At 44.8% G+C, this 10000-nt stretch overlaps 1 pseudogene; it reads left to right on the plus strand.

The window, feature by feature from the left end:
- The window catches only part of LOC127929221 (puratrophin-1-like), a 99474-nt pseudogene that overhangs the window by 70234 nt on the left and 19240 nt on the right, over positions 1 to 10000 (plus strand).

Here is a 10000-nt window from a genome sequence, read left to right on the forward strand (position 1 = left end):
GGAGTACGTGCGTTCCCTCCGTTACATCATCGAGCACTACTTCCCCGAGATGGAGAGAGGAGACCTCCCGCAGGACCTCAGGGGAAAACGCAGCGTCATCTTTGGGAACCTGGAGAAGCTTATGGACTTCCACAGCCAGTACTTCCTCAAGGAGTTGGAGAGCTGCTGCAACCACCCTCTGAGGGTGTCACACTGCTTCCTACGACACGTAAGAGACCTCATTCCTCTTAACGACTTGTTTCAATATACCCAGAGGTAACGTTACTACCGAAAATCACCTATTACGAGCCTCACGCTGCTTCCTACGACACGTAAGAGACCTCATTCCTCTTAACGACTTGTTTCACTATTCCCAGAGGTAACGTTACTACCGAAAATCACCTATTACGAGCCTCACGCTGCTTCCTACGACACGTAAGAGACCTCTTCGTGCCTCTTACTCTATAGCCGAATGACAATATGTTCCTCAAACAATAGAGGATATCCACTTCTGTTACAGCCGAATGACAGAGTTCCTGAGGTAGCATTACTGAGGTAGCATTACTGAGGTAGCATTACTGAGGTAACATTACTGAGGTAACATTCCTGAGGTACCATTACTGATGATTACATTACTGAGGTAACATGACTGAGGTAACATGACTGAGGTAGCATTACTGAGAAAACATTATGAGGAGCATTACTGATGATTACATTACTGACAGGTAAGAGACATTACTGAGGTAACATTACTGAGGTAGCATTACAATGAGGTAACATTACTGAGGTATCCACTTACTGTAACAGCTGAATGACAGAGTTACTGAGGTAGCATTACTGAGGTAACATTACTGAGGTAACATTACTGAGGTAGCATTACTGAGGTAGCATTACTGAGGTAACATTACTGAGGTAGCATTACTGAGGTAACATTACTGATTACATTACTGAGGTAACATTACTGAGGTAACATTACTGAGGTAACATTACTGATGATTACATTACTGAGGTAACATTACTGATGATTACATTACTGAGGTAACATTACTGATGTAGCATTACTGATGGTTACATTACTGAGGTAACATTCCTGAGGTACCATTACTGATGATTACATTACTGAGGTAACATGACTGAGGTAACATGACTGAGGTAACATTACTGAGGTAACATGACTGAGGTAACATTACTGAGGTAACATGACTGATGATTACATTACTGAGGTAACATTACTGATGATTACATTACTGAGGTAACATTACTGAGGTAACATTACTGAGGTAACATTCCTGAGGTAACATTACTGATGATTACATTACTGAGGTAACATTACTGATGATTACATTACTGAGGTAACATTACTGAGGTAGCATTACTGAGGTAGCATTACTGAGGTAGCATTACTGAGGTAACATTACTGAGGTAACATTCCTGAGGTACCATTACTGATGATTACATTACTGAGGTAACATGACTGAGGTAACATTACTGAGGTAACATGACTGATGATTACATTACTGAGGTAACATTACTGATGATTACATTACTGAGGTAACATTACTGAGGTAACATTACTGAGGTAACATTACTGAGGTAGCATTACTGAGGTAACATTACTGAGGTAACATTACTGAGGTAACATTCCTGAGGTAACATTAGTGATGATTACATTACTGAGGTAACATGACTGAGGTAACATGACTGAGGTAACATTACTGAGGTAACATGACTGATGATTACATTACTGAGGTAACATTACTGATGATTACATTACTGAGGTAACATTACTGAGGTAACATTCCTGAGGTAACATTACTGACGTAACATTCCTGAGATAACATTACTGAGGTAACATTACTGAGGTAACATTACTGATGATTACATTACTGAGGTAACATTACTGGTGATTACATTACTGAGGTAACATTACTGAGGTAACATTACTGAGGTAACATTACTGGGGTAACATTACTGATGATTACATTACTGAGGTAACATTACTGATGATTACATTACTGAGGTAACATTACTGAGGTAACATTACTGATGATTACATTACTGAGGTAACATTACTGGGGTAACATTACTGATGATTACATTACTGAAGTAACATTACTGATGATTACATTCCTGAGGTAACATTACTGATGTAGCATTACTGATGATTACATTACTGAGGTAACATTACTGAGGTAACATTACTGAGGTAACATGACTGATGATTACATTACTGAGGTAACATTACTGATGATTACATTACTGAGGTAACATTACTGAGGTAACATTACTGAGGTAACATTACTGATGATTACATTACTGAGGTAACATTACTGAGGTAACATTACTGATGATTACATTACTGAGGTAACATTACTGAGGTAACATTACTGAGGTAACATTACTGAGGTAACATTACTGATGATTACATTACTGAGGTAACATTACTGAGGTAACATTACTGATGATTACATTACTGAGGTAACATTACTGATGATTACATTACTGAGGTAACATTACTGATGATTACATTACTGAGGTAACATTACTGAGGTAACATTACTGAGGTAACATTACTGAGGTAACATTCCTGAGGTAACATTACTGATGATTACATTACTGAGGTAACATGACTGAGGTAACATTACTGGGGTAACATTACTGAGGTAACATTACTGAGGTAACATTACTGATGATTACATTACTGAGGTAACATTACTGAGGTAACATTACTGATGATTACATTACTGAGGTAACATTACTGAGATAACATTACTGAGGTAACATTACTGATGATTACATTACTGAGGTAACATTACTGAGGTAACATTACTGAGGTAACATTACTGAGGTAACATTACTGATGATTACATTACTGAGGTAACATTACTGAGGTAACATTACTGAGGTAACATTACTGATGATTACATTACTGAGGTAACATTACTGAGGTAACATTACTGATGATTACATTACTGAGGTAACATTACTGAGGTAACATTCCTGAGGTAACATTACTGATGATTACATTACTGACGTGACATTCCTGAGATAACATTACTGAGGTAACATTACTGATGATTACATTACTGAGGTAGCATTACTGATGATTACATTACTGAGGTAGCATTACTGATGATTACATTCCTGAGGTAACATTACTGATGATTACATGACTGAGGTAACATGACTGAGGTAACATTACTGAGGTTAACATAACTGGGGTAACATTACTGAGGTAACATTACTGATGTAACATTACTGAGGTAACATTACTGATGATTACATTACTGAGGTAACATTACTGAGGTAACATTACTGAGGTAACATTACTGAGGTAACATTACTGATGATTACATTACTGAGGTAACATTACTGAGGTAACATTACTGAGGTAACATTACTGATGATTACATTACTGAGGTAACATTACTGAGGTAACATTACTGAGGTAACATTACTGATGATTACATTACTGAGGTAACATTACTGAGGTAACATTACTGATGATTACATTACTGAGGTAACATTACTGAGGTAACATTACTGATGATTACATTACTGAGGTAACATTACTGAGGTAACCACCCCCTTTAGTCTCACTGTTTCCTGCGCCTCTAGACATCTACAGTATACTATACCCTCTATACTATATCCAAATGATGACGATGTGTTACTGAGGTTCCTTGGTCCAGTCCGTTTAACTGGCCGGCCCTGGTATCTAGCTGCTCGTTAACCTCAAGGCAGGATTCTGGCTTTAGGGAGGCGCTTTTACCTTCAAATACCAACCCAGCTGTGAAAATACTGAACTCTACAAATCTCTCTAGCAGGTTCCATGTTGTCACAACCCTGTTTCACACACACACACACACACACACACACACACACACACACACACACTGTTCTCTCTCTACCTTCATACCTGTGGTCGTTCTCAGACCCCTTGGTTTGATTTAAACATCCTGATTCTACACCCTTCAAACAGCGGCTGGAGACGTAGTCCTCTACCAGGCTTATAACAGGGAGATGTAGTCCTCTACCAGGCTTATAACAGGGAGATGTAGTCCTCTCTACCAGGCTTATAACAGGGAGATGTAGTCCTCTCTACCAGGCTTATAACAGGGAGATGTAGTCCTCTCTACCAGGCTTATAACAGGGAGATGTAGTCCTCTACCAGGCTTATAACAGGGAGATGTAGTCCTCTACCAGGCTTATAACAGGGAGATGTAGTCCTCTCTACCAGGCTTATAACAGGGAGATGTAGTCCTCTACCAGGCTTATAACAGGGAGATGTAGTCCTCTCTACCAGGCTTATAACAGGGAGATGTAGTCCTCTACCAGGCTTATAACAGGGAGATGTAGTCCTCTACCAGGCTTATAACAGGGAGATGTAGTCCTCTCTACCAGGCTTATAGCAGGGAGATGTAGTCCTCTACCAGGCTTATAGCAGGGAGATGTAGTCCTCTCTACCAGGCTTATAGCAGGGAGATGTAGTCCTCTACCAGGCTTATAACAGGGAGATGTAGTCCTCTCTACCAGGCTTATAACAGGGAGATGTAGTCCTCTCTACCAGGCTTATAACAGGGAGATGTAGTCCTCTCTACCAGGCTTATAACAGGGAGATGTAGTCCTCTCTACCAGGCTTATAACAGGGAGATGTAGTCCTCTCTACCAGGCTTATAACAGGGAGATGTAGTCCTCTACCAGGCTTATAACAGGGAGATGTAGTCCTCTACCAGGCTTATAGCAGGGAGATGTAGTCCTCTACCAGGCTTATAGCAGGGAGATGTAGTCCTCTCTACCAGGCTTATAGCAGGGAGATGTAGTCCTCTCTACCAGGCTTATAGCAGGGAGATGTAGTCCTCTACCAGGCTTATAACAGGGAGATGTAGTCCTCTACCAGGCTTATAGCAGGGAGATGTAGTCCTCTACCAGGCTTATAGCAGGGAGATGTAGTCCTCTACCAGGCTTATAACAGGGAGATGTAGTCCTCTACCAGGCTTATAACAGGGAGATGTAGTCCTCTCTACCAGGCTTATAGCAGGGAGATGTAGTCCTCTACCAGGCTTATAACAGGGAGATGTAGTCCTCTACCAGGCTTATAGCAGGGAGATGTAGTCCTCTACCAGGCTTATAACAGGGAGATGTAGTCCTCTACCAGGCTTATAACAGGGAGATGTAGTCCTCTACCAGGCTTATAACAGGGAGATGTAGTCCTCTACCAGGCTTATAGCAGGGAGATGTAGTCCTCTACCAGGCTTATAGCAGGGAGATGTAGTCCCTCTACCAGGCTTATAGCAGGGAGATGTAGTCCTCTCTACCAGGCTTATAGCAGGGAGATGTAGTCCTCTACCAGGCTTATAACAGGGAGATGTAGTCCTCTACCAGGCTTATAGCAGGGAGATGTAGTCCTCTACCAGGCTTATAGCAGGGAGATGTAGTCCTCTACCAGGCTTATAGCAGGGAGATGTAGTCCTCTCTACCAGGCTTATAACAGGGAGATGTAGTCCTCTACCAGGCTTATAGCAGGGAGATGTAGTCCTCTACCAGGCTTATAACAGGGAGACGTAGTCCTCTACCAGGCTTATAGCAGGGAGATGTAGTCCTCTACCAGGCTTATAACAGGGAGATGTAGTCCTCTACCAGGCTTATAGCAGGGAGATGTAGTCCTCTACCAGGCTTATAACAGGGAGATGTAGTCCTCTACCAGGCTTATAACAGGGAGATGTAGTCCTCTACCAGGCTTATAGCAGGGAGATGTAGTCCTCTACCAGGCTTATAACAGGGAGATGTAGTCCTCTCTACCAGGCTTATAACAGGGAGATGTAGTCCTCTACCAGGCTTATAACAGGGAGATGTAGTCCTCTCTACCAGGCTTATAGCAGGGAGATGTAGTCCTCTCTACCAGGCTTATAGCAGGGAGATGTAGTCCTCTCTACCAGGCTTATAGCAGGGAGATGTAGTCCTCTCTACCAGGCTTATAGCAGGGAGATGTAGTTCTCTACCAGGCTTATAACAGGGAGATGTAGTCCTCTCTCCCAGGCTTATATCAGGGACATGTAGTCCTCTCTACCAGGCTTATAGCAGGGAGATGTAGTCCCTCTACCAGGCTTATAACAGGGAGATGTAGTCCCTCTCCCAGGCTTATAACAGGGAGATGTAGTCCTCTCTACCAGGCTTATAACAGGGAGATGTAGTCCTCTCTCCCAGGCTTATAGCAGGGAGATGTAGTCCTCTCTACCAGGCTTATAACAGGGAGATGTAGTCCTCTCTACCAGGCTTATAGCAGGGAGATGTAGTCCTCTACCAGGCTTATAACAGGGAGATGTAGTCCTCTACCAGGCTTATAACAGGGAGATGTAGTCCTCTACCAGGCTTATAACAGGGAGATGTAGTCCTCTCTCCCAGGCTTATAGCAGGGAGATGTAGTCCTCTCTACCAGGCTTATAACAGGGAGATGTAGTCCTCTCTCCCAGGCTTATAACAGGGAGATGTAGTCCTCTCTACCAGGCTTATAACAGGGAGATGTAGTCCTCTCTACCAGGCTTATAACAGGGAGATGTAGTCCTCTCTACCAGGCTTATAGCAGGGAGATGTAGTCCTCTCTACCAGGCTTATAACAGGGAGATGTAGTCCCTCTACCAGGCTTATAACAGGGAGATGTAGTCCTCTCTACCAGGCTTATAACAGGGAGATGTAGTCCTCTCTCCCAGGCTTATAACAGGGAGATGTAGTCCTCTCTACCAGGCTTATAGCAGGGAGATGTAGTCCTCTACCAGGCTTATAACAGGGAGATGTAGTCCTCTCTACCAGGCTTATAACAGGGAGATGTAGTCCTCTCTACCAGGCTTATAACAGGGAGATGTAGTCCTCTCTACCAGGCTTATAACAGGGAGATGTAGTCCTCTCTCCCAGGCTTATAACAGGGAGACTGGATCTGCGTCCCTGATGGCTAGATATAGTGCACTTCTTTTGACCCGAGCCTTATGGGCTAGTGCACTACATAGGGACCAGTGTGCCGTTTGGGACGTAGGCTAAGTCGACACATTCCTGGCTATAAACGTCTGGGAGAGATATTACACTCTGTCTGAATATTAAAAAAGCAACCAAGTAATTTGATGTCTCGCCAGAATGTCTGTCAAATAAAACCGAACTTGTCGAGAAATGGAGAGTCCCTCGTTTCCTTTTTTGGTACAGGGCATGTTTACAGAACAAGAGAGGGTTTTCTGTTTTCTCTCAGTAGAATGTTTGTTCTGTTTCCATGTCTGTTCTGTCTGTACGCTCTGTCAGTAAGAACAAGCCTCGGTCTGTCTACGCTGTTGGCCAGCCACGGAAACAGCTTCTTCAGGGTGCTGGAAGTCTGAACACACCAGAACACACATACTGTGCTATGCTTCTGTCTACAGACAACTAGCTGTGGCTTTTTGCACCTGACTGTCTGTCTGTCTCTGTCTGTCTGTCTGTCTGTCTGTCTGTCTAGTCTGTCTGTCTGCTGTCTGTCTGTCTCTGTCTGTCTGTCTAGCTATATGTATGCTTGTCTGTCTGCTGCTGTCTGTCTGTCTGTCTGTCTGTCTGTCTGTCTGTCTGTCTGTCTGTCTGTCTGTCTGTCTGTCTAACCTTTGACCTCTATCCGCTATAGAACAAGCAGCTGGTGCTGGGAGATAAGATGGACCTGGCCTCCTACCTGTTAAAGCCCATCCAGAGGATGGCTAAATACGCTCTCCTCCTCAAAGACCTGATCAAGGAGGTGAGCGAGGCGCAGGAGACAGAGCTGGGCTACCTCCGAGCCGCCGCGGAGATGGTCAAGTTCCAGCTGCGTCACGGCAACGACCTGCTCGCCATGGACGCCATTCGAGACTGTGACGTGAGTGACGCACCTTCAGCCTGAGAGTTTTCGTGTCGTCTTTGACCCTCAGAGTTACGGTCCAACTCGGGAGACGGCCGAGGGGGAGACGGCCGAGGGGAGGCGGCCGAGGGGGAGACGGCCGAGGGGAGACGGCCGAGGGGGACGGCCGAGGGGAGACGGCCGAGGGGGAGGCGGCCGAGGGGAAGAACGGCCGAGGGGGAGACGGCCGAGGGGGAGACGGCCGAAGGGGAGAACGGCCGAGAGGGAGACGGCCGAGGGGGAGACGGCCGAGGGGGAGAACGGCCGAGGGGGAGAACGGCCGAGGGGGAGAGCGGCCGATGGGGATAACGGCTAAGGGGGAGAACGGCTCATAATAACGTCTGAAGTGAAACTGTATCCAACATTGAAACCATGTGTTTTCATGTGTTTGATCCCATTCCACCGATTCCACTCCAGCCGTTACCACGAGCCCGTCCTCCCCAATTAAGGTGCCACCAGCCTCCTGTGTGGTACAGCGATAAATGTGACAAACTCTATGTGGAACTGAACGATTTGGGGAAGTCTGAAATACAAGGGGGGGGTTATAAAATACCACTGGGACAGTTTTAGACTTGGAGATTGTAAAATACCACTGGTACAGTTTTAGACTTGGGGATTGTGAAATAGCAGGGTGAAGAACGAGACTTGGGAGGATGGCAACGTGCAACGTGTTTTTGAGTAACATGAAGTGTTGTATATTAAGCCTGCCTCTCGTCCCGTCCTCCCCAGGTCAACCTGAAGGAGCAGGGTCAGCTGGTCAGACAGGATGAGTTCTGGATCTGGTACGGCAGGAAGAAGTGTCAGCGACATGTCTTCCTGTTTCAAGACCTGGTGCTGTTCAGTAAACCCAAACGCATCGAAGGAGGACTGGACGTTTACATCTACAAACACTCCTTTAAGGTGGGTCCCTCTATATCCACCAACACTCCTTTAAGGTGGGTCCCTCTATATCCACCAACACTCCTTTAAGGTGGGTCCCTCTATATCCACCAACACTCCTTTAAGGTGGGTCCCTCTATATCTACCAACACTCCTTTAAGGTGGGTCCCTCTATATCTACAAACACTCCTTTAAGGTGGGTCCCTCTATATCCACCAACACTCCTTTAAGGTGGGTCCCTCTATATCCACCAACACTCCTTTAAGGTGGGTCCCTCTATATTCACCAACACTCCTTTAAGGTGGGTCCCTCTATATCTACCAACACTCCTTTAAGGTGGGTCCCTCTATATCTACCCTCTATATCTACCAACACTCCTTTAAGGTGGGTCCCTCTATATCTACCAACACTCCTTTAAGGTGGGTCCCTCTATATCTACCAACACTCCTTTAAGGTGGGTCCCTCTATATCCACCAACACTCCTTTAAGGTGGGGCCCTCTATATCTACCAACACTCCTTTAAGGTGGGTCCCTCTATATCCACCAACACTCCTTTAAGGTGGGTCCCTCTATATCTACCAACACTCCTTTAAGGTGGGGCCCTCTATATCTACCAACACTCCTTTAAGGTGGGTCCCTCTATATCCACCAACACTCCTTTAAGGTGGGTCCCTCTATATCTACCAACACTCCTTTAAGGTGGGTCCCTCTATATCTACCAACACTCCTTTAAGGTGGGTCCCTCTATATCTACCAACACTCCTTTAAGGTGGGTCCTCTATATCCACCAACACTCCTTTAAGGTGGGTCCCTCTATATCCACCAACACTCCTTTAAGGTGGGTCCCTCTATATCCACCAACACTCCTTTAAGGTGGGTCCCTCTATATCCACCAACACTCCTTTAAGGTGGGTCCCTCTATATCTACCAACACTCCTTTAAGGTGGGTCCCTCTATATCCACCAACACTCCTTTAAGGTGGGTCCCTCTATATCTACCAACACTCCTTTAAGGTGGGTCCCTCTATATCTACCAACACTCCTTTAAGTGTTGGTTATACTGTGGTCAGTTGTAGAAGTGACATAGGGATTTGGTTATACTGTGGTCAGTTGTAGAAGTGACATAGGGATTTGGTTATACTGTGGTCAGTTGTAGAAGTGACATAGGGATTTGGTTATACTGTGGTCAGTTGTAGAAGTGACATAGGGATTTGGTTATACTCTGGTCAGTTGTAGAAGTGACATAGGGATTTGGTTATAC

This window comes from Oncorhynchus keta, unplaced genomic scaffold, assembly GCF_023373465.1.
Source record: "Oncorhynchus keta strain PuntledgeMale-10-30-2019 unplaced genomic scaffold, Oket_V2 Un_scaffold_5833_pilon_pilon, whole genome shotgun sequence".
Taxonomy (NCBI): Eukaryota; Metazoa; Chordata; class Actinopteri; order Salmoniformes; family Salmonidae; genus Oncorhynchus; species Oncorhynchus keta.